This window comes from Lygodium microphyllum, chromosome 5 (genome assembly GCF_053477565.2).
Source record: "Lygodium microphyllum isolate KBCC chromosome 5, Lygodium_microphyllum_v1.1.10, whole genome shotgun sequence".
Taxonomy (NCBI): domain Eukaryota; kingdom Viridiplantae; phylum Streptophyta; class Polypodiopsida; order Schizaeales; family Lygodiaceae; genus Lygodium; species Lygodium microphyllum.
The window spans coordinates 100392477-100415897 of NC_141139.1; the positions used below are offsets into that span (position 1 = coordinate 100392477).

At 40.3% G+C, this 23421-nt stretch overlaps 1 protein-coding gene across 1 annotated transcript in view; it reads right to left on the reverse strand.

Annotated features, from left to right (window-relative positions):
• LOC148036198 (uncharacterized) overlaps positions 1–7811 on the reverse strand; it is a 139523-nt gene extending 131712 nt beyond the window's left edge. The window contains exon 1 of the mRNA XM_087679102.1: positions 7775–7811. The gene's annotated coding sequence lies outside the window, so the exon portion shown is untranslated. The remainder of the gene's footprint in view (positions 1–7774) is intronic.
• Between the last annotated feature and the right edge of the window lie 15610 nt (positions 7812–23421).

Below are 23421 nucleotides of genomic sequence, written 5' to 3' on the forward strand. Positions count from 1 at the left end.
ATTAGTGCTAAATCAAGTTATTTACCATCCTATTCGAGGAGAAAGGCTAGTTTCAGACATGGTCTCTTAGAAATGACTCCAATTCGTTGACTTTCGCCCTCATCTCATGGCTACTAACCAAGTCTACAATATGGAGGATCTAACACTTATTTAAACAAAACAAAGACATGATAGCTAATATTTGAAAACTTTAAAGATCATGATCACAAACACAAATGGTAAAATATATAACTATTTATACAACTACCCCTTGTCATTTTTCTAAATATAAAAATACAAATTTAATATAATTAACAAAGCCTATTTCTACCAAGACAATGTCCAAGTCCATACATACCCTCTCCGTGTTGGAGACAATCAATATTTAATAGTACAATAATAGAAACAATTATTTCTAGTTATTGTAAGTACCTCTGTGTGTGTGTGCACGTGCGCTATCGGAGGGGTTTTTTGTCGAAAGGTCGTATCCACCGGGGATCAGAGGTAGAAGAAAGTAGAGATAGAATATGGAAGATAAGAAAAAGAATAGACAAGTCGTAAACACAATAAAGACAAAGCATAATGAATTGAATCAATATGTATTGACAGAACCTGAAATCCTTCGTTTGGCACTACTCAAAAACAATCTCCAAGCATTAGATCTCCTCGAGCTCCTTCGTAGACCAAAAACGTGCATCAAATTATCAGCTCCATCTCTGCTGCTCAGAACCCAAATCTAATGGCTCTGTTGGCTTTAAAAGAGGGGCAAATCCCCAGGACACCTAATCCAAAATCTCCCAATTTACTCATTCGTCTTCTTTCAGTTCAAAGTGCAGTTTTCAGCTTGTCAACTACGATTGCGACACACGCAATTTCGCCCATCTTTCTTTTTTATGAAAAATCCCAAAACTGACTGAAAAAGAACTTGTTTTTTGCATGTCATCCTAATCTAGAAGCTTTCCTAACTTTTTAGGATTTTTACAATAAATAATATCAAAAATAGGATAAAATTGTCCAAAAATCTAGTATTTTTGGACCATCTATGCCACGGACACTAGTACTAATGACTCAGATCACATTGACTCTCTACATCAATAAGAAAGTCGAATGATGATGCACTCCAGAGTTTTTCACACTGTGTCCACGTAGTGGCACGACATCCACCCCCTCTAAACCTGCACATCCTCCGGTATGTGTCACCGATGCACCACCCGGGTCAAACACCTATAGTGTCAACTTGTCGCTTATCATGCATATAAGAAGGCATCCCCCTGAATCATAAATCAAAATACTCAGCATCTGCATAACTCTTGAGCCATATCTAGTACCCCCTCTAGGGTCATAAGGCCTTAGGTATGCATCATACACTACAGGCTGTTGAATCTCCATATACATGCTATCAATGGACCCATTAACAAATGCATAGTAACATGTCTGCTCTTTCAAAGTCCATCGCATGGGAAGTTGCTTCTGATAATCTTTTTGCTCTACATCCAACATAAACTAAGCCTCACTTGCATTCAACACATTCTCACCATCACTAAAAATAGTGAAGCAATCCATATCTTGAAGCATCTTAGAGTTGTCTATCAAGGCCTCTAACAAAGCATCCAAAACATTTTCCAATTGTGGAGCATTACATCTAATATCCGCTAAAGGCATATCCTCCAGCTCATCAACTGTCTCAGAGATTACAAATCATGTGCATCCAACACTTCATCAATCTCCCTTTGAGTTCCTGCATCAAGTAAAACATGATCTTCACAAACCTCTTCAGATACATTAAGAAAACCTGTAGATGCAATGGCTGACTCTTCCACTACATGATCTCCCAAGGCATCTATGCCTGTCTCAATATCAAACTGCAACTTATATCCCAGTTGTTTGCCCTCTTGCTTGTTATCCTATTTTTGCTCCTACCTAATCTCTTCCATAACATGCTCGAGAGGTGGCTGATTTTTAGCTTTAGGCAAACCCACACTTCTTCATGTCTCTTCCTTAGATATCCCTACATTATCTTCATCTCTCTTCTGTTTCTCTTCCACAAGTACATCCATGTTTTGCCCTTTTGCTGAATATGCATCTCATGATGATTCCCAACCAATCATGTCACGAATGTCTTGCCCTGCATGAGACATTTCACTATCAGTAACTTTTCTCTTTTCAGCTACATGTAAAGCATGTGTCCATATTTTAGCCTTTGGACCAACCATCACTTTTAGCCAAGCATTCTATCCAACTGTAGACCAAAAGTAGAAGCATGTACAGCCGTATAAGCATTTCGGACAGCCAAGTCTTCGAACAACTTCTGCATACCTCTCTTTCCAAAATTCAAAGTAAGAGGCAATCTCGTTTCTTGTGCATGGATCTTGACATCTTTCCAAAAGATGAGCTATTGTACCAAGGCCTCCTGATAAGGAGCACAATCCTTCCTTTCATGCTGTAAACTATCACACCACATATATCTTTTGCATGGTTTAGGAGCTACTGCCCATCCACTTTCCTCGTCTTTTCTCATCCAATTTTGCAACCTTCAACTGAAGATCCCGCATGCCTTTGACCAATTCATCTAATATATCTTTCTTCCTAACATTGGGAACAATAGCAAGTACAGCCATAGAATTAGCCACAGAAGTGGGTGGCTTACTGGATACATCAACTGTTTTGCCCGTAACAGTGGGCAAGCTAGATACATGCAATCTTTCTCTTCTTCTATGCTTTTTCACCAGTGCAGTAATAGCTTCCTTAACATGTCTCCACTCTGTTTTAAGACCTGTCTCTGTAGTCTAATCCTCTAGCAAATCATCAAGCTTCTCTTGAAGCTCAGGATCTGCTGCTTGTAGAAACAATTCAATTTTTTGACTTGCAAGAACTTATTGTTCTGCAAGATCTAACTGCTCAAATCGACTTTCAAATTCTCTTAATAATTCTATAGCCACAAGACCCTTATCGAGTTGTAAAATCCACTCCTGAAAAGTCTTGCGCATAATCAAACTGATGTCTTCAATGTAGAATTATTCCCTAAGTGTCTTCTTAAAAGCTACCCAATCAACATCCTGCATGTACAATTCAATAATTCGTGCTTTCAGTTCATGTATAATGATCCGAATAAAATATTGGCTCCATGCAAGTCGAGCCACTCCAAAGAATTCAATCTTTTGAGTATAGGTATGTACATATGCAAATACATTCCTACCATTGAACAAGTTCATCTCATGCTCTATTGCCAGCAGAGCATTTATCACAAGAGTTTTTGTTTGAGCAGAAACCTACATCACCTGTTATTATTGTACCTGCATAAGCATATTCATATTCTGTACTAGCTGCAAAACATCACTGAAAATTATGCTCAAAGGTTCTCCAATCTTGTCTTTCCTTCTGACGACCTTTCATACCGAATTCACCAATGTCGAAGGGGTTTTTGTCGAAATGTCGTATCCACCGGGAATCAGAGGTAGAAGGAAGTAGAGATAGAAGATGGAAGAGAAGAAAAAGAATAGACAAGTAGTAAACACGATAAAGACAAAGCACAATGAATTGAATCAATATGTATTGACAAAACCTGAAATCCTTCGTCTGGTACTATTCAGAAACAATCTCCAAGCATTAGATCTCTTGGAGCTCCTTCGTAGACCAAAAACTGAAAGAGAAGTGGAACCCAAGAGGAAGAAGCTTGGCGGTGAGAGATATGGCGGATAGAAAGCAAGAGCCAAGAGAGAGAGAGACTCAAAAGTAGGAACTCCAACAACCACAATGTGTGGCCGGGCCTTCCTTTATTCAAACTGTCACTAAAAGAATAAAGAATAAGTGAATATGACAAGCGCCCGCCAAGTGCAGTATGCAGTGGCGGGTACTGTCAGTGTATTAATACACAGGCGGCTAGGCAGAGGTGAGCAAGTCTGCAGGATTCTGCTCAGTCGGAATCTTGACAAGGTCAACAAGCCTGTCCTCAACGACCTCGCGAATGAAGTAACACCTCACCTCAATATGTTTCATCGCCCATCAATCTCCTGAGGAAGGCAAAGCGCTCAGTAGTGAGGCTCTTCGTGAGCAAGTCTGCAGGATTCTGCTCAATCGGAATCTTGACAAGGTCAACAGACCTGTCCTCAGCGACCTCGCGAATGAAGTGATACCTCACCTCAATATGTTTCGTCTTCGCATGGAAGACCGGATTCTTGGCCCAACTGAATGGCACTCATAGAATCCGAATGCAGTGTAGGCATAGCATTTGTCATACCAAGGTCTGCAATCAAATGGTCTAACCAGATAGCCTCCTTGCAAGCCTCTGTGGCTGCAATATACTCGGCCTCTGTAGTAGAAAGGGCTGTATACTTCTACACCCTGGACATCCAAGAGATAGCCCCTCCAACATAAGTGAGCACATAGCCAGAAGTGGACTTTCTACTATCTGCATGGCCTACATAATCAGAGTCAGTGTACCCCACGACTCCTGTATCCTGGCTGCCATAACAAAGACACATATCTGATGTGCCCTTCAGGTACCTCATGATACCCTTCACGGCATCCCAATGTTTCTTGCCAGGTGTAGCCATTTAATATGCCACAACCCCAACTGCAAAAGCTATATCTGGACGGGTGGCTATCATGGCATACATAAGACTACCCATGACTGATACATAGGGAATCTTGGTCTGCAGGCAAGTCTGCGGACAATCGGCCTGTGAAACCTTCACATAAGAAGGGAATGGACAGCCAATAGACTTAACATCCTGCATACGGAAGCGCTGAAGGACTTTATGAATGTACTCCTTCTGTGACAAATAGAGTAGTCCCTGAGTTCTATCGCACATAATGCGCATACTAAGTATATGAGAGGCCTGTCCCAGATCTTTCATCTCAAAGCTCTTCTTGAGCTGGCCTTAAGAGCATCTAGCTCCTCATGAGCTGTCCCTGCTAAAAGCATGTCATCCACATAGAGTACCAAAATCAGTAAAGAACCGTCACGGGCTTTCTTCGTGTATAAGCATAGATCCATAGCACTGCGGCTGTAGCCCTGTGACTATATGAATGCATCAAACTTATGGTACCATTCCCTAGGTATCTGCTTCAAGCCATATAGACTCTTCTTTAGCTTGCACACTAGGTGTTCCCTGCCAGGGTCTGCATCCAATAGAGTGCATACAATGGCTTTGCCTGCCCATCATCTTTCTTCTTGCCCATACATCAAGCACCAAAGTTTTCTCAACACTAGTCACAAGAAGGACATTGGGACGAAGTGGATTTTTAAGACCAAGCTAAAAGCTAATGGGACTCTAAACAAGTACAAGGCTCACCTTGTAGAGCAAAGTTTTCACCATAAGCACCGTATTGATTATGAGGAGACCTTCGTACCCACTGCTCGGATGACATTTTTCCATTTGCTAGTTGCGCTCGCCGCTCACCACGGTTGGGCACTATACCAAATGGATGTTGAGCGCTTTTTTGAATGGTTATTTGGAGGAGAAAGTCTATGTGAAGTAGCCACTCGGGGTTTCTTCTACTGACTGTTTGGATAAGGTATTCCATTTGTGGAAAGCTCTTTATGGGCTCAAGCAAGCTCCGAGAACTTGGTTCGAGAGGATGGACAAGTTCTTCCAGACTCATGGATACCATTCTACCCCCTATGATGCAAATCTCTATGTGCGCACTACATGCGCAAGGGACAACTATATCGTGCTGTACGTCAATAACTTACTTATCACTAGCTCAAATTCTTCTGTCATAGCAAAAATTAAAGCCAAGCTTTGTTCCATCTTTGAGATGACTGACCTCAGTCTATTATCTTATTTCTTGGGGATAGAGATAGTTCGTTCTGGGGGAAGTGTTTTCATCTCACAGCAAAAGTACACCCTTCGGCTGGTGGAACAGTATTACACGGATCAAACATGGTATGTGGCCACACCTCTTGATCCCACTGTCCATTTGTCGAAGGATATCCTAGGTCATCCCTTCGATACATACACCTATTAATCTATTATACGGAAGCTTCTTTGGTTGATTCATACTAGGCCAAATTTAGCATACTCAATTAGTGTTCTTAGCCAATATTTTTTAGCACCTAGAATGTCACATTGGATTACTTGTCTTTGTGTGTTGAGATATTTGGGGTGTACTTTTCATTATGAACTAACATATGGACATGGTTTATGCTTGCATGGTTACACTGATTCTAACTGGGTGGAAGATCTTGACACTCGATATTCCCATGGTAGTGACCTCTTTTCCTTGGGCATGGCTCCCATTTCTTAGTCAAACCATAAGTAGGAGACTGTGGCGGCTTCCATGGAGAGACTGTGGTGGCTTCCATGGCGAAGGCCAAGTATAGGGTTTTCTTTGATAGTACCACTGAGGCTATCTATCTGAGGAGCTTGCTGGTTGCACTTCAGTTTTCCTATGTTTCTCCTATAGTTTTCTATTCCAACAACCAGAGTGCCATTGCCCTTGCGGGCAACCCGATCATCACTCCTTGGACGTGGCATGTGGAAGCCCACTTCCACTTCACCAAAGAGTAGGTTAAGCTGAGAACTATTCACCTAGAGTTTGTGCCTTCAAGTGACAATTTTGCAGACATTTTAACCAAAGTGATCGATCAGCCGATCTTATAGTACATCCTAACTTGGATTGCCCTCCTTTACTTCTTCAAATTGATGGGAGAGAGGGTGCTTCCCTCTTGCTTCTCTTGTTCAGTGACAATGATGATGTTTACAGTTTAGCTTTAGACATTTCAGACATTTATTCTTTGTATTAAACATATGGACATTTGTAACTTCATCCGCATTGTCAAGATGGCATGATTGTAAAAGGGCACTCAAACAAGTGAACAATTCCCCTACAAGGGCACTGTCTAGTAGTACCGTTGCATCACATTCTACATGAGCATGAAATCTTTCACACCACTTTGTATTACCCTATGCATTAGCATTCTATTCATGTAAACATGCATTTGTGCGAATTTAACCCTTTTCAGTCTTTCACAAGTGGTCGACTATGGATCCACCATATTCGTGTTGCACATGGCAATTCTCCACGACAGCTTCCACATGCTTGCTTGCTTGCTTTGCTTGTCTTACTGAGCTCACCGTTATCTTTTTTACCTCCCCACATATTCTCCATATGATTGGCATACATACACTTCAGTATCCCTAAGTACTTATCTTACTAGTGTGTGGGATTGCTTTGCTGCTTGTATGAAGATAGTGGGGCCATCCATCCTTATTTTCTTGTACTTTGGGGCACAATGACTCAATAGGACGAAAACTGATTCAAAACCTTCACTTAATGCTAAATCTTTTGGGGTGTCCTAGTCTCTCTGGGATGATCACTTGGGCTCCCTTGGTAAGATAACAATTGCCTCTATAGTCTTGGTAGATCACTGGGTAGCCGACACACACCCTTTGCCCGATGCTCTCACTATGACTGAAAGAATAAGCCATAACTCACTTCTACTCTTTGTCTTTCTCCTTCTCGACATGATGAATGTCATCCTTTCATCGATACATGCAACTTAAGAAGATAAAATATTCTTTGATATTGGCCTTCCCAAGTAGAACTTTAGAAATAGCAACCTCAGGAAGATTGAAACGTTGCATTCATAGAGAAAAAAATGACGCTAAGCTCCATGACAAATTTGCAAGCAGAAAAGCGCAGTTGTCGAAAACAAAGGTCTCAAAAATTGACAATATCAACCTTACTATTGCGTTCGTCGAAAGCTCTCTCGAAGTCCTTCTTGCCAAACTCGCCGACCAGCCGCTTATAATCAAAAAATAATTTGAAATATTAATTCTTCATTGTTTACCCGTCGACCCTCCAGACTCCCAAGCCTTCCAAAGTTGATGACGAGCTCCATCACCTTTTTCTGGCCGCCGACAGAGCCCTAAACCACCATAAATATGATAAATCCTCTTGTCAAATAGGCCGAATCGCTCCCCTCTGGTATAAGTCTTCAAAGATTGGCATGATGGTACCCTCGCCTCTCCGTCCACCAGCCCCTGCGATACATCGACATCAAGAGAATAATGGCTCTGATATCGTCTTTCGTCCGCCTTGCTAAATATAATATGATATTCACATCATTAACGCTCCATTCAATCTCATCAACAATCCATAAATTTTCTAATCCGCTCCCGTCGATTTGATATGGCCACCTCCTTATAAATAAGGATCCGATCGTCGGCATTAATTCCATTTTTTTCTCTCTTTTTTGCGTTTTTTCAAGACAACAGCTTTTAAGCTTTTTTTGCGTTTTTTCAAGATGAAAACTTTTAAGCTTTCTTAAGCTTTTCCTTTGACCCAATGACCTTTAATATTCTCAAAGGCTTTAAGCCTACTCCCTAACACACATTTTAACAACCTTGCATACTTTCTTCATCGAAGTGTAAAATTCTTCCTCGTGTTCGAGAAGTTTTGCAACCTCTTGATCAATCTTTCTCCAAAACAATCTCAAGCTTGCTTCAACTAGAAAAACGCAAGGATTCTCTGTCAAGGTTGTGGGAGAGAAGGAAGGAGTCTCACTTGTAGCTTTCTTGCTTGCACAATGGAGGAATACACACAAAGGTGGAGGCTGAAAACAGTTTTCCTCTTATTAGTTGTGTAAGCCAAAAGAACTCACTTACAAAGAAATAGAAGAACCCTATATATGGGTCTCAAACCAAACTCAACTAACTAAGGTAACATACTAACTGAGCCACGAACTAAAGTAGATAAGGATAGCTATCATGTAACTATTATTCATGGGCGGTATACCAACCGCATCTGCAACAAACACGTCGGTGATATAAATGCACAACGGTCACCCTGGCATATCACGAGTGGAGCTCGATATCTCAACACCCCCCCTCGAGCTCAATCCCAATTCCTGCACACCAAGCAGGTCTCTGAACTTGCGCAGCTTCTCTGCGCCCAATGGCTTCGTAAATATGTCAGCTACTTAATCCTCTGTGCTGATATAAACTAGATCAATAAGACCTAGTAAAACCCTCTCCCGCACATAGTGATAATGCACCTCAATGTGCTTTGTTCTAGCATGATAGACTGGGTTATTTGCCAAGTGTATACTGCTCATGTTGTCACAATAAATGACAACTGGCCCATCTGTAGGCTGATGCATATCATAAAGTAGCTTATGCAACCAAGCTACCTCACATGCAGCCATTGCTGCACCCCTGTACTCAGCCTCTGTGCTCGACAAGGCAACTGTAGGCTGTTTCTTGCTGCTCCAAGTGACTGTAGCACTCCCAAAAGAGAACACATACCCACTGGTAGATCGTCTATCAAAAATACTACCAGCCCAATCAGCATCAGTGTATCCATGCAACTGTATCTGAACCCCAGTCTCATAAAATAGTCAATACTGCAATGTGGACTTCACATACCTGAGTATGCGTCTAGCCGCATCCAAATGCGATTTCCTTGGAGCCTGCATAAACTGACTTACCAACCCAACAGCATAGCTCAAATTTGGTCTGGTAATAGTCATATAAATTAAGCTTCCTACTATGCGTCTGTACATAGTAGGGTCTTCTAGAAGCTCACCTGCATCTGTGCTCAGCTTTACATTCTGCTCCAAAGGAACTGAAATAGGCTTACAGCCTGTCATCCCATATTTAGACAGCATGTCCAATCCATACTGCCTCTGCAAGAGCTGTATCCCACTTGGTGATCTAATCACCTCAATACCCAAGAAATAACGCAGCTCTCCCAAATCCTTCATCTCAAACTTCTGCTTCAATAGCATTTTCACATGAAGGATATCTTCATCACTGTCACCTGTCATAATCAAATCATCAACATAAATGACAAGTAGCATAATACCTTTCTCTGTTTTTCTCACATAAAGTGAGAAATCTGCCTTGGAAATCTGAAAGCCAATAGTGACAACATACTGTCCTATCTTGTCAGACCATGCTCTAGGTGCTTGCTTCAAGCCATACAATGCTTTCTTCAACCTGCAAACAAACTCAGGATGAATAGCATGCACATAACCTGGTGGCTGCTCCATATATACCTCTTCTTGCAAATCACCATGCAAGAAGGCATTCTTTACATCCATCTGATGTAAAGACCATCCCTTTGATGCAGCCATAGCAATGACTGCTCTTACGGTTGCCATCCTTGCAACCGGACTGAATGTTTCTTCATAGTCAATGCCATATGTTTGTGCATACCCCTTGACTACTAATCTTGCCTTGTATCTGTTCACAGAACCATCTGCATTGTGCTTCACCTTATAAACCTACTTACAACCAATTACATTTTTACCTTTAGGCAAAGGTACCAATTCCCATGTAGCATTTGCTTCCAAGGCATCCATTTCTTCATCCATGGCTTTCTCCCATTTTTCTTTTCCCATGGCTTCCTCAAAAGAAGTGGGTTCTGATTCCTGTATTACTTTGACCATATATGCATAGTGAATGGCTGTAAATCCATCATATTTCAACCTATCCACAGGATATCTAGCTCTCGTAGACCTGCGCAAAGTAGGTTCACTCCCAGGTGCTCTCAAAACATCCCTGGTCTTCCTTACTCCAGGTGTAACAATAGAAGGAATGCCCAACTCATCATCAATGCTCTGTTCTGAGCCACTGGATTCACCATCCACATAAGAGTGACCTGCATTCACATCAAACATGGGCTGATCAACCTTCTCTTTTCCTTTTCGTGATACCTGCATACCACTATCTGCATTGCTTTGAGAAGATTCTCTTGATCTCAATCTACCTGTCCATGGTGAAGAATGTGAACCACTGCTAGAGGATGCTCCAGGTCCACTAATATTTTGTGACTGCTGTTGTGAATTCTGTGCAGCATTACCATTTTGTGCATCTACATCATCAATCACATTTACTGGTTTATACCAGCTACTCATCTCATCAAAAACAATATCTCTGCTCACTATAAACTTACGAGTAGAAGGGTTATAGCATCTATACCCTTTTTGTTGCAGAGAGTAACCAATAAAGATGCACTTCTCAGCTTTTGGATCCAACTTGGATCTCAACTCATCTGGCACATGTACATAGGCAATGCAACCAGAAATTTTCAAATGAGAAATATCTGGTTTCCTACCAGTATACCTCTCCTCTGGAGTCACTCCATGTATTGCTGCAGTGGGAGTCCTGTTCATTATATAGACTGCTGTAGCAACTGCTTCAGCCCAATAAAAATCTGGCAGGTCTTTTTCATTGAGCATGGCACGAGATACCTCTCCAATATGCCTGTTTTTTCTTTTTGCAATTCCATTTTGTTGTGGGGTATGACTGCATGAATATTGTTGCTTTATGCCATGCTCCTGCAGGAACCTTGCAAACTCATTTGAGAGGTACTCTTCCCCTCCATCTGACCTAGGCATTTTATTTGCAGGCCTGTTTCTTTTTCAACCATAGCTTTAAGAGTTTTGAAATGCCCAAAAACTTCACTTTTCTTTTTCATAAAATACACCCAAACTTTTCTGCTATAGTCATCAATAAAACTGACAAAATAATGACAGCCTCCAAGAGATGCAGCTTTAGTAGTCCACACATCAGAGTGGATTAATTCCAATGGCTTCTTACTCTCTTGAACATGTCTAGGAAATGGTTTCCTTACCTGTTTTCCAAACTAACAGGCTTCACATACCTTATGCATTTCTGCAACCTTGAATTTAGGCAATCCTGCAACAATGTTTTGGGCTTGCATTGATTTAAGTCGCTGTATATTAACATGACCAATGCGTTTATGCCAGATATCAATATCTGCAACTACACCGGTCCCATGTGCAAACATTGCTGCACTCAATTCAGGCATGTCTGCATCCAATGTAAACATTCTGCCCTTCTTCTTTCCTTTTGCTATCAAGCGACCTTTATTTTTCATATCCTCAACAAAGCATCCATGAGGATTAAATCTGACCTGCAAGCCCTGCTCAACCATTTGACCAACAGAAACCAAATTCTTGGTGATATTCGGGACATGAAATACATCGGACAGGTATTTCTTTTTCCCATCCTGCATAGACAAGGGAATTTTTCCAATCTGCACAATAGGATGTGCAGTATCATCACCAGTCTCCACAAATCCTGGTTTTTTCATTTTCCTCGCATCCTCCATCCATTCTGCATGACCTATCATGTGGTTTGATGCACCTGAGTCAACATACCATACATCATTGCTTTCTTCTGCACTTGTCACAGAATTGTTCATGTGCTGCACCATGAACAAATGCTCATTTCTGTCATCACCCTGTCTACTAGAAGATGCATAATTCTCTTGTTGCAGTTTTCCATTCATGATGTCATTCTGCTTTTTATAGCAGTCTTTAGCCATATGACCCATTTACCACAGTAGTAGCATTCAACATTATTGTTTGAATTTTGACCTCTTTGCCATCCACCACGACCTCTTTGGCTCCCCCTGCCTCTAGAGTTACCACGTCCTCCTCCATAGGACTGGTTTTCTTGAGTTTGCTGCATATTCTGATTTCTACCACGGCCTCCAAATCGGCCTCCTCTACCTCTGCCTCTACCTCTTCCAGTATTTGAGTAGAAGACAGCTTCTTTTGAAGTTCCTCCTGAAGAAGATGCACCACCATTTCTCTGCTCCTCAGAAATTAGAAGAGCAATCAACTCCTCAAAATCAGGAAATCTTTCACGGACGGAAATGGATGTTCGAAACTGTGCATAATCCTTTCCTAGACCATTCAAGGTCACAGAAACTAAATCATCATCTTCCACTGGCGACCCAATGGAAGCAAGTGCATCTGCAATCTTCTTCACCTTCATGTGGTAGTCATTGATGCTCATATTTTCTCTTTGCACATTATGCAACTCTTGCTTGAGCTGCATTTTCCTGGCTTGAGTATTTGTACTATACATTTTTGACAAAGTATCGCATGCCTCCTTTGGCGTACTTGCATCCTGAATATGCACAATCACAGAGTCTGAAATACTGATAGACAGCCAGTACATAACTTTCCTGGCTCTCTCATGCCATGCTTTAAATGCCTACATTTGCTGTTGATTGGGAACATCAGGAAGAACTGGTTCTTCTTCATTTCCTGCAACAAATTCCCAATATCCTTTTCCCATAAGGAAATTCGTCATTCTAAACTTCCATGCTTGGAAGTTGTTCTTGTCAAGCTTTTCAGTGACAATCTGTGAGAGAGAATCAGATGCCATTACAGAATACTACAAAAAAATTCTGTCACTGCAAAAAACACAGCTTCACCCTCACAAGGGCAAATCTGCAAAACTGGCGAAAGTGGTATTTGACCACACAGTCACTTCCTAGTGACAATTTTGCATCAACAGGCAACAGGGATGATTCTGTAACTCCCAATGTCTCTGCACACAAGCATACGATGCAATCTCTGTGGTAACTTTTCATCGACCTGTAGAACAGTGGTCGCACAGCATAAAACAGGGCCTTTTCCTGAGTGCCTGCAGAAAACTTCCGCCTTTAAAACAGGCCCCGAAATGGCCTCAAATCAAAAAAACAGGGTCGCCTAGAGCTAAAGCTCCCTCCCGCAGCATATACTGCCCTCTTGCTTCACCGCGAAGGGCGTCTCAACCTGAGACAATGCACTCTTGCAATTTTCGGCTGTGCTACCTGCAGAGATCTGCTCCCAAAACAGAAAATGAAAGCAACACTGCTCCTCTTACCAGAACACCGCGAGCTTGGCTTGCTTTCTTGAGCTCCTTACTACGAACAAGGCTCTGATACCATGTCAAGGTTGTGGGAGAGAAGGAAGGAGTCTCACTTGTAGCTTTCTTGCTTGCACAATGGGGGAATACACACAAAGGTGGAGGCTGAAAACAGTTTTCCTCTTCTTAGTTGTGTAAGCCAAAAGAACTCACTTACAAAGAAATAGAAGAACCCTATATATGGGTCTCAAACCAAACTCAACTAACTAAGGTGTCATACTAACTGAGCCACGAACTAGAGTAGATAAGGATAGCTATCATGTAGCTATTATTCATGGGCGGTGTACCAACCGCATCTGCAACAAACACGTTGGTGATATAAATGCACAACGGTCACCCTGGCATATCACGAGTGGAGCTCGATATCTCAACATTCTCCACCTGCTCAATTTCTTAAAACCAAACTTCTTGTAACCATCTTGGTAGCTTGTGTGTGCTTGCTCCATCTCACAATATGACATTTCCACCATTGTTTGAGGTACATTTGATTTTAGCAAAAATGCCTAACAAGTACTTCAGTCAGCTGATCGGCAACCAGCAAGGTGGTATCATACACCGACTGGAAGATGGCGGGTTTGACACGACAAACTTCAAGGCTTAAACAAGGGCTAGCCATAATGTTGCAGGTCATCTTTTGCACAATGTTTACGCAAGAGATATAGGGCAGAGCCTCAAGCAACAGTTGGTGAACACACAAAGATGGTAGCATAGAGTGTAATTGCTAATGAGAAAATTAGAGACAGTGCAAGGGCAATGGCTCAGCCAAGCATAGGATGAGCTCAATGGAGATGGCTGGTAGTGAATAATCATGAGCAATAGCGAGGGCAATTGTGATAAGCAGCTTTGATACCACTATTGGCCCATGCTTGGAGCAATTGTATGATTAATTTAATGAAAAATGAATGAGAATGAAATAATTAATCAATGCACACCAATACTCGATTATCATGAATGAGAAGTAGTGTATCAATGACTGAGTGAGAGTACAACGCTCAAGGTAATCACACTAAATAATGCCACACTTGTGCAAATGAGACATGAAGTGTCTTTAAATAATAAACAATGAAATCTTAACGGCTTAGTCATCATAGAAAACTCTAAAATAAACCCTAACCCTAGTGTCACTTAGTGCCTAGGATATTAGGGGCAACAACTATATTTAATGACAATTTAAATGTTTAGGGATCCTAGGGCATCAACACGTAGTCCACAAGATGGCCAACACCAAAGTCAACCACTCAAAAAGACCAAAAAGGGATAAATGCATGCAAATGCATGTTTAGAGAATAGAATGTCAATGCACTAGAGTTATACAAGAGGCAATGTAAGTGTGATCATATTCATGCAAAATACTATGCAGCAGTGCCATTTGGACAGTACCCTCACAGTGGAATTGTTCGCTTGCCTAAGTGCCCTTTTACAATCATGTCATCTTAATGATATGGATGAAGATACAAAGTACAATATAATGTTTGAAAAAGAAACCGTAAACAACATCCTGTCACCACCAAGAGAAAAAAGCTGCCCTCTCTCAAACTGGAAGGGAAAGCTAGAGGGAAGCACCCTCTCCTCATCAATCTAAAGAAGTAGAGGAGGGCGTACCCAAGCCGATCCTTGATAATATATAATGCAACACTAGCCAATTAGCCACCTTGGTCAATATGTTTGCAAAGTTGTCAAAGAAAGGCACAAACTCTAGATATATGGTGCCTAGCTCAAACTACTCTCTAGTGAAGTGGAAGTGGACCCCCATATGCCGTGTCCATGGTATAATGATCAAATTGCCCCCAAGGGCAATGGCAATTTGGTTGTCATGGTACCATAAAAAAGAGCCCAATACTCAATCTTAACCATGGAAGCCGCCACCGTCTCCTACTTACAACTAGCCCAAGAGATGGGAGTCATGCCCAAGGTAAAGAGAGAGCCACCATGGGAATGTTGGATATCAGGATCTCTTACCCAGTCAAAGTCATTGTACCCCTAGAAACATAGACCAGATCCATAAGTTAGGTCATAAGAATAGATACACTGCAAATATCTGAAAACAAGAGACATGCAATCGAATGTGATATCCTAGGTGCAGTGAAATACTAACTAAGCAAACGATGGACAATGGGATCAAGAGGCATGGCCACAAGCCATGTTCAATCCATGCAATATTGATCCACTAACTGAAGAGGGTACTTCTACTATGATACAAAAATACGACCCCTAGATCGAACTAACTCTATCCCCAAAATATAAGGCATTTATTTCTGCTATGGTAGTAGAATCAGAGCCAGTGATAAGTAAATCAACTACGTATAACAAGATATAGCTGACCCTTGTTGAAGTAGTATAGGCATATAAGTTTGGTTCATAAGGGATAGAATGGTATCCACGAGTTTGAAGGAACTCATCCATTCTCTAGAACCGACCGTGGTGTCATAAGACTACATGTTCAATAAAGAAATAGCAAATAAAAGACATCCATAAAAATGCTTGAACATGATCTTTACAAGATTTTCAGGTAGTTGAACTAGTCTACCAAAATGGTCTAAATTCCAATATTAAGTTCTAATAACTTATTGACAACTTTGGATAGATTCAAATACATACAAGGATCTATTTTGAATAGTACAAGTCTTCCAAGACCAAAACTATCAAAAATATATTTTGCAAAAAGCTCTTTTTTTGGATTTTCGGAGAAGATTTTCACAATTCTGCCTGCACTAGCTTGTAGATTAGGGTCATTCCAATCAAACTATATTTGGGGTTTGTATGACAACGTTATGGTTGAAACAGGTTGTAGCTTGACTTAGGGCTTGCAGAAAAACAAAAATAGAGAAGGCAAAATGTATAAATAGAGGTGTGGATGAAGGAGAAAGCTTGGGCAATTTTTGAATTGAATTGACTTGTGTCTTTGGCATCAAGGACACACTAATCAAGTGCCTTAGCCCAAAAGGCCACTCGAAAGAAGAGTTTCTTAGTTCTTAACAATAGAGATTTTAGAGATTTTTTTTCAACTCATTGTATCAAATTTTCTTACAAGAAATACAAAGATCTATGGTATCTATTATCATTATCGTTTGATTCTCATCTTGTTGATCAAGATCCCTTGTGGATTGCGGCTAAACATGCTATCCCCTAACATTGTTGGTGAACTCGTGAAAAACTATAGAATTTCAACAAGATGGGCGATAGTGAGCATAGAACAGAACTTGTCAGAAATAGGAAAAGCATCTTCAATGCTACAGAAATTCATATAAACACATGAAATCAACAAAATTATGTGGACCCATGAAACCATAAAGCATGAAGAAGCTATGTCAAGGGTGCTTCAAGTAGTTATTACTAAGATGAAGAGGTTTTATGGAAGAGATATTTCAAAATTCCTTCAAGTTTATCAAGAGAAGCTAGAGCTTGCAAATGTGATGTCACGCTACTTTAGCAGAGTAGTTACTGATGAATGGCGGAATTGAATCTAGACCTTATCCATGAGATGTCACGCTACCTTAGCAAAGTAGTTACTTATCGAATCCAAACCTTATACGAAACCCATGGTAGTACATGGGCAAACTTTAAGAAGGCTTTAAAAGACAAGCTTTTTCTAGAAGATTCAAATCATGTAACAAGGCACTCATTCTCGGAATGGGTTATGAAGAGTGAAAAAGGTCTATCTGTTACTGAACTACAAAGAGAATTTAAGCAAAAATATAATCATCTTAGCGCAACAAAACAAATGCTTCTACTTCCTGAGAATGTCCTATTCTTCCTACAAGCAGTAGATCCTTTGCTTCAAGCAAAACTAGAGAAATTCCTAGAAGATAATTCAACAAAAAATGGATTAAAGACTAATTGGACTGATGTTCATGAAGATGTTTTGAATCTTGTAAAAAGATAATGTAGATATGAGCAATTGATGACTCCACAGCCTATGGTTCCTCCTTCATGACGACCTACTCCTTCACCAAGGTCACAATCCATAGTATTTGCTCCTACTTCAAGTAAAGAATATCTTTTTGAAGAATTGATTAAAGAAATGAGAGATTTGAAAATTATCGTGTCTTTAAAAGAAGATTTAGAGCAAGCTAGCTCTTCTTAGGCTCCATCTAGAAGAGAATATATCAGGAGATGCATCTAATGTGATAGTCTTGAGCATCAATGTAAGGATTGCAAGTCATTTAGAGATGCTAAGAGAAAGAACCTCATTTTCTGGGGACAGAATGGAAAAATCTACTTAACTGAGATAGGTATGCCAATTACTCCAAGCTTCGGCAAGGGTGGCATGAAGAAGATTCTTGAGGACATGACCATGCAGACATCTTATGTACACACGAGATGCTTCAGCTTATGGAATACGAGTTGAAAAGAAGCCCAAGAGAAAAATAGAGCTATGGTAGTATATTGGCAAGAAAGAGAAAGAGTTATTTGCATAATAATAGAGAGAGTATCGACAAAGTATATGGGTTGTCATGTACAAAACTTGCTACATATATTTTAGATATATCGAAAAGAGAATTTCAAAGTAGATCAAGACTTATGCAAACACATACCTTGGATATATTGGATACTGATTTTTCTCAGCAAGAAGAGTTATCTACTAATTTATTTCAGCGAACAAAGAAGAAAGGTGAAGTATTTTAGCTAATAGAGTTGAAAAGGGCTGAATTACATCAGCCAAAAGAGTTTAATGCTGAATTATTTCAGCATCCAGAGTGTGGGGCCGTCCTTGTGTAGTCCAAAGAGTAGAGGGTTGATCATTTTCAGTCAACAAAGTCAAGTGTTTCCCATTTGCAGTAAGAGGTGTGTTTGATAGAGGGTATGTCTGATGCAGAGGATGCATCTACTAAGACTTTGACTAGAGATATAGTAGATATGCCAAAGACATTGGTAGAGAGTGCTAAAGAAATAGAGATCTTGACCAAGACTTATGAGTTGCTTGAAGATACAGATGCTTTGATGGTAATTGTAGATGTTGTGGTAGGAGAACGAGTCCATAATAAACAGGTTGTAGCTTCTAATGGTACCATGGTAGTGAAAGATGCTTTGATTGAAGATGACCATATGCAGTATGTAGAAGACAGAGAGGAGCACAAAGAAGATGTTCTAGATTTTAGTATATATTGCGAGATTAGAGGGGGTGAAGATACTCCATCAGTGATTTGCTAGTGTTTTTGTAGATCATGCACGAAGACCGAGGAAAAGCATGCATACAAAAGTATGGTTTAAGAGTATCTATAGAGTATGATATGATTGATATTTGCTATATGATCCAAGAGGATTTACAAAGCTTGGGATGATACAGAGGATTGATAAGCCAAGGCTAGATGTAGAGGGATTCATGCTAGGAGATGTAGAGGTAGAATGCTCTAGAGTATGATACCTTCGAAAATACATATATGGGCTTTCAATCCTAGTGGACTATACTATTGGCCCATCCGAAGGATGCATAGGTTCAAAGGGGGCGAATGTCATATGACTACATGTTCAATGAAGGAAGAGTAAGGAAAAGACATCCATACAAGTATTTTGAATATGTGCTTATAGTGTACTTGAATAGGATCTTTACAGGATTTTTAGGTAGTTGAACAGGTCCACCAAAATAGTCTAAATTTCCAATATTAAGTTCTAATGACTTATTGAGAACTTTGGATAGATTCAAGTACATACAAGGATCTATTTTGAATAGTATAAGTCTTCCAAGACCAAAACTATCAAAAAGAAATATGTTTGATGAAAAGCTTTATTTTTGGATATTTAGAGAAAATTTTCGCAGTTCTATCTGTGTTGGTTTGTAGATCAAGGTCATTTCAATCATTTTGAGTACTTAGATGACTATGTTTGGGGTCTGTGTGCAAAGTTACGGTCAAAACAAGTTGCATCGTGAGACTTGTTACCTCGCTGGTACTAGAAAACCATATGAGATTCAAGGATCCTTCCACTAGATTCCCCTTCAAAGGGCCCAAGAAGATTTGCTTGACTTGCATCTCATGCTTCATTTGCGTTACTGCTTATAGTTGATTACATAGTGCATTTTGACCTGAATAGTTAACAAGAGACTCCTTAGCACCCCAAATGGTGAGAAGCAATGGAAAAGGAGCTAGAGATTATTGACCAAAATGAGACTTGGATCATGGTGGATTGTCTGAGCCACAAGAAATTAATCGGGACAAAGTGGATTTTTAGGACTAAGCTAAAAGCTAATGGGACTCTAGACAAGTACAAGGCTTTCTTTGTGGTGTAAGGGTTTCAACAAAAGCAAGGTATTGACTATGAAGAGACCTTTGCTCCTACTGTGCGGTTGACATCCTTCCATCTATTAGTTGCACTAGCCGCTCACTATGGTTGGCCGATCTATCAAATGGATGTCAGAAGTATTAGAATTGGTGAAACAATGGAAGTATAGACAAGTGTTGAAATAAACTACTGAACATAAGATAGAAGAGAAAGAAAACAAAAGAACATTGCAAAAGAAGAGAACTAAGAGATCTGCTTAGGAAATGGAATCCATATACCAAATATGAGAATGATGTGTACAACAGTGAGTCACTGACTGTTGGGCACAAACGCTGGCTCCTCTCTCCAATAGGAAGACCACTTGAAGAATGATGATGACTGAATGAGGAGGAGAAGCCACATACTAAATAGGACAAAAATATGGGAGCAATAAATGATGGTCATGCAGCATTTAATGTTGGCCAACTGGCATAAAATGGCACAAACACCACAAATGCCACACCAAAATTACTAAAATAATGCCTAAATAATGATAATTGTGCCCAGCCCCAACTAGCATGCACAAACTCACACATAAGTTGACAATCTTGCTAACACCCTTTCTTGGATCATCGATGATTTGATACAATACAATGATACAATGATAATGACTCATCACAGTCCATACAACATAGAACCACCAAAGTAGAATCATGGATACCTAAGGTGTGTCAATGTCAATCGTACCAGCTCGTGAAAATAGAGAAGAGTCATAATAGATTTTTGTGACCGTCAATAGTCTCATAGTAGCGTACAAGACCATCCTGTCAAAAGTGCCTCTGAACATGACCATAGATTATTTTCCTTTTGCCAAGACCGCCAAAGTGTCCCCTCATGTAAGCTCAGAGTAGGAGCCAATCCTGCTCTCTGTTAAATAGCAACCCATCATGAACCTAGATGTCAATCCAAGATCTAGGATTTGAACCTGCCAGATGCATCAGGGATGTCTCTCTTTGGAACATGTGTACATGTATACCTGTATAGATGAGGCTCAACTGCCCCATCTTACCACCCTCTCACACTCACACTCTGACATGGGAGAGTCGTGAGGGATGACTGCATCACGTGGACTAGAAAGTAATAGAGGAAGGGGTAGGCAAGCCCTTTCCTCAATTTGAAGAAGTGGACCCCTTTCGCACCTTGGACTTTGCCTTGGTTGGAGGATCGGAGTTGGAGTTTGAGGAAGAAGATGACTCATCGGAGGAGTCTACATCCCGTTTCTTCTTCTTCTTCTTTCAGGAGGCTGCTAACTCCTTGCAATCCTTCCACAAGTGTCCCTTCTTACCACAATGATAATACAGGGCCTTTGACTTCTTCTTCCTAGCACCCCTCTTTGAAGTTGTAAAGGTCTCACTGGAACCTCCATAATGAGATGGAAGCCTCCCTTGTAAGTGCAAAGATGCCTCATGCTCAAGCGGCATTGAGGACAAATTGGTAAAGCTCAGAGGTGTAGAGGATATTTGTGCCCACAAATCATTGGCCACTCCATCAAACTCTAAGAGCAGCTTGCAGAGTACCGTCCCCACTAGATGTGCCTCTGGAAGGAGAAACTGTATGTGTCGAAGCTGGTCCTATACTTGTGTTACATGAGGAAACAAAACAAATGGTGTCCTTTGGCTCAAACTTCATTTGTTGAAGCTTTTCATAAAGGATCATAGTACGCATGGTGGAAGGTGCCTCATACATTTGAAGCTTCAACCATATTTGTGGGAATGTCTTGCAAGAGGTAACCACTAATAGAACATTTTTAGAAATACACCCAAGTAGTGTAGGTGTATCATCCAAATCCCATGTAAGCATAACGTCCTCATGGTTGTCCTCATCAAAATTTTCAAGAATAGGAAAAAGGCATTAAGGCCGAGGAATAGCTCCATATATAATATACCACATCTGCTTCTACAGAAACTAGGCTTTCATCACAACACTCCATGTAAGATAGTCAAGTCCATGTAACTTATCATTTGTAAAAGTACATGGAGGAGCCATCTAGAGAGGAGAAGATAGAGGATAGAGGGTATACGGAAAGGGAATACAACCAAATCAATAGCAAAGACTTTACAAAATGAGAGTTCACATGCAGCATAATAAAAAATTTTAGAAACGAGGACCAACTGCTGCAAAATGAAGAAAAACCAGTTGAAAATTGCCAGAAACAACAAAAATGGCATGTACAAACAGTAGCCCCTACCCTTAACCATGGTTAGGGGTAGAAAATGAAAAATGCAGGTTGATAGAGCATTTAATGCAGCAAATTGATGATTGTAGGTTGGAATCTATGTCCATGCTAAAAACACATGTTGCTAGTCTGAAAAACGTAAGCGTGATCAACAAAGGGGAAGAAAGATGTGTAATCAATAGAAAAATCACAGGTAGAAACGTAGATCCTACAATTTGATACTATGTCAGAAGTGGTGCAACAATGGAAGCATAGACAAGTGCTAAAATAAACTATTAAACATAAGATAGAAGAGAAAGAAAACATAATAACACTACAAAAGAAGCGAACTCAGAGATGTGCTCGGGAAATGGAATCCATATACCAAACACCAGAATATTGACGCATGCAAGAGTGAGTCATTGGTAGCTACGTGGGCATCTGCACTAGCTCCTTTCTCTAATAGGAAGACCAATTAAAGAATGATGATGACTGAATGAGGAGGAGAAGCCACATACTAGATAAGACAAAATTATAGGAGCAATAAATGCTAGTTGGCCAGCATTTAATGCTAGCCAATGAGCATAAAATGCTACAAATACCACAAATGCTACTAAACAATTACTAAAATGATACCTGAATAATGACAAGAGTGCCTAGCTCAACTAGCATGCATAGATCCACACAAAAGTTGAGATCCTGCTAATAATAAGTGCATTTTTGAATAATTATTTGGAGGAGGAAGTCTATGTGGAGTAGCCTCTTGGATTTTCTTATGATGACTGGAAAGATAAGGTTTTTCGCTTATGGAAAGCTCTTCACCAGCCAAAGCAAGCACCGTTATCGAGGGGTAGTGTGTTTAGTTGCAATGCACAAGGAATCTTGATCAACAAGATGAGAATCAAGTGATAATGATAATAGATACCAAAGATCTTTGTATTTCTAATGAGAAAAACTGATACAATGAGTTGAAAAAAAACTCTAAAATCTTTATTATTAAAGAACTAAGAAACTCTTCTTTCAAGTGGCCTTCTGGGCTAAGGCACTCGATTAGTGTGTCCTTGATGCCAAAGACACAAGTCAATTCAATTCAAAAATTGCCCAAGCCTTCTCCTTCATCCATGCTTCTATTTATACAATACTATTCCTTGTTTACAAACTCAAAATCTTGCTTTCCAAACACAAAAGCGTGTTGCTATCTTTGTTGAGGATTCCTCTTTAAGAGACATTTTAGTGAGACAGGTTGGTAGGAGAGGACTTTACAAGCTCCATTATTATTTCATTGTACATGGTCCTTTGAGGTAGTCTTCTATTGCCATGCTTATTTCTAATTGTGCGCCATATGGATTGGCA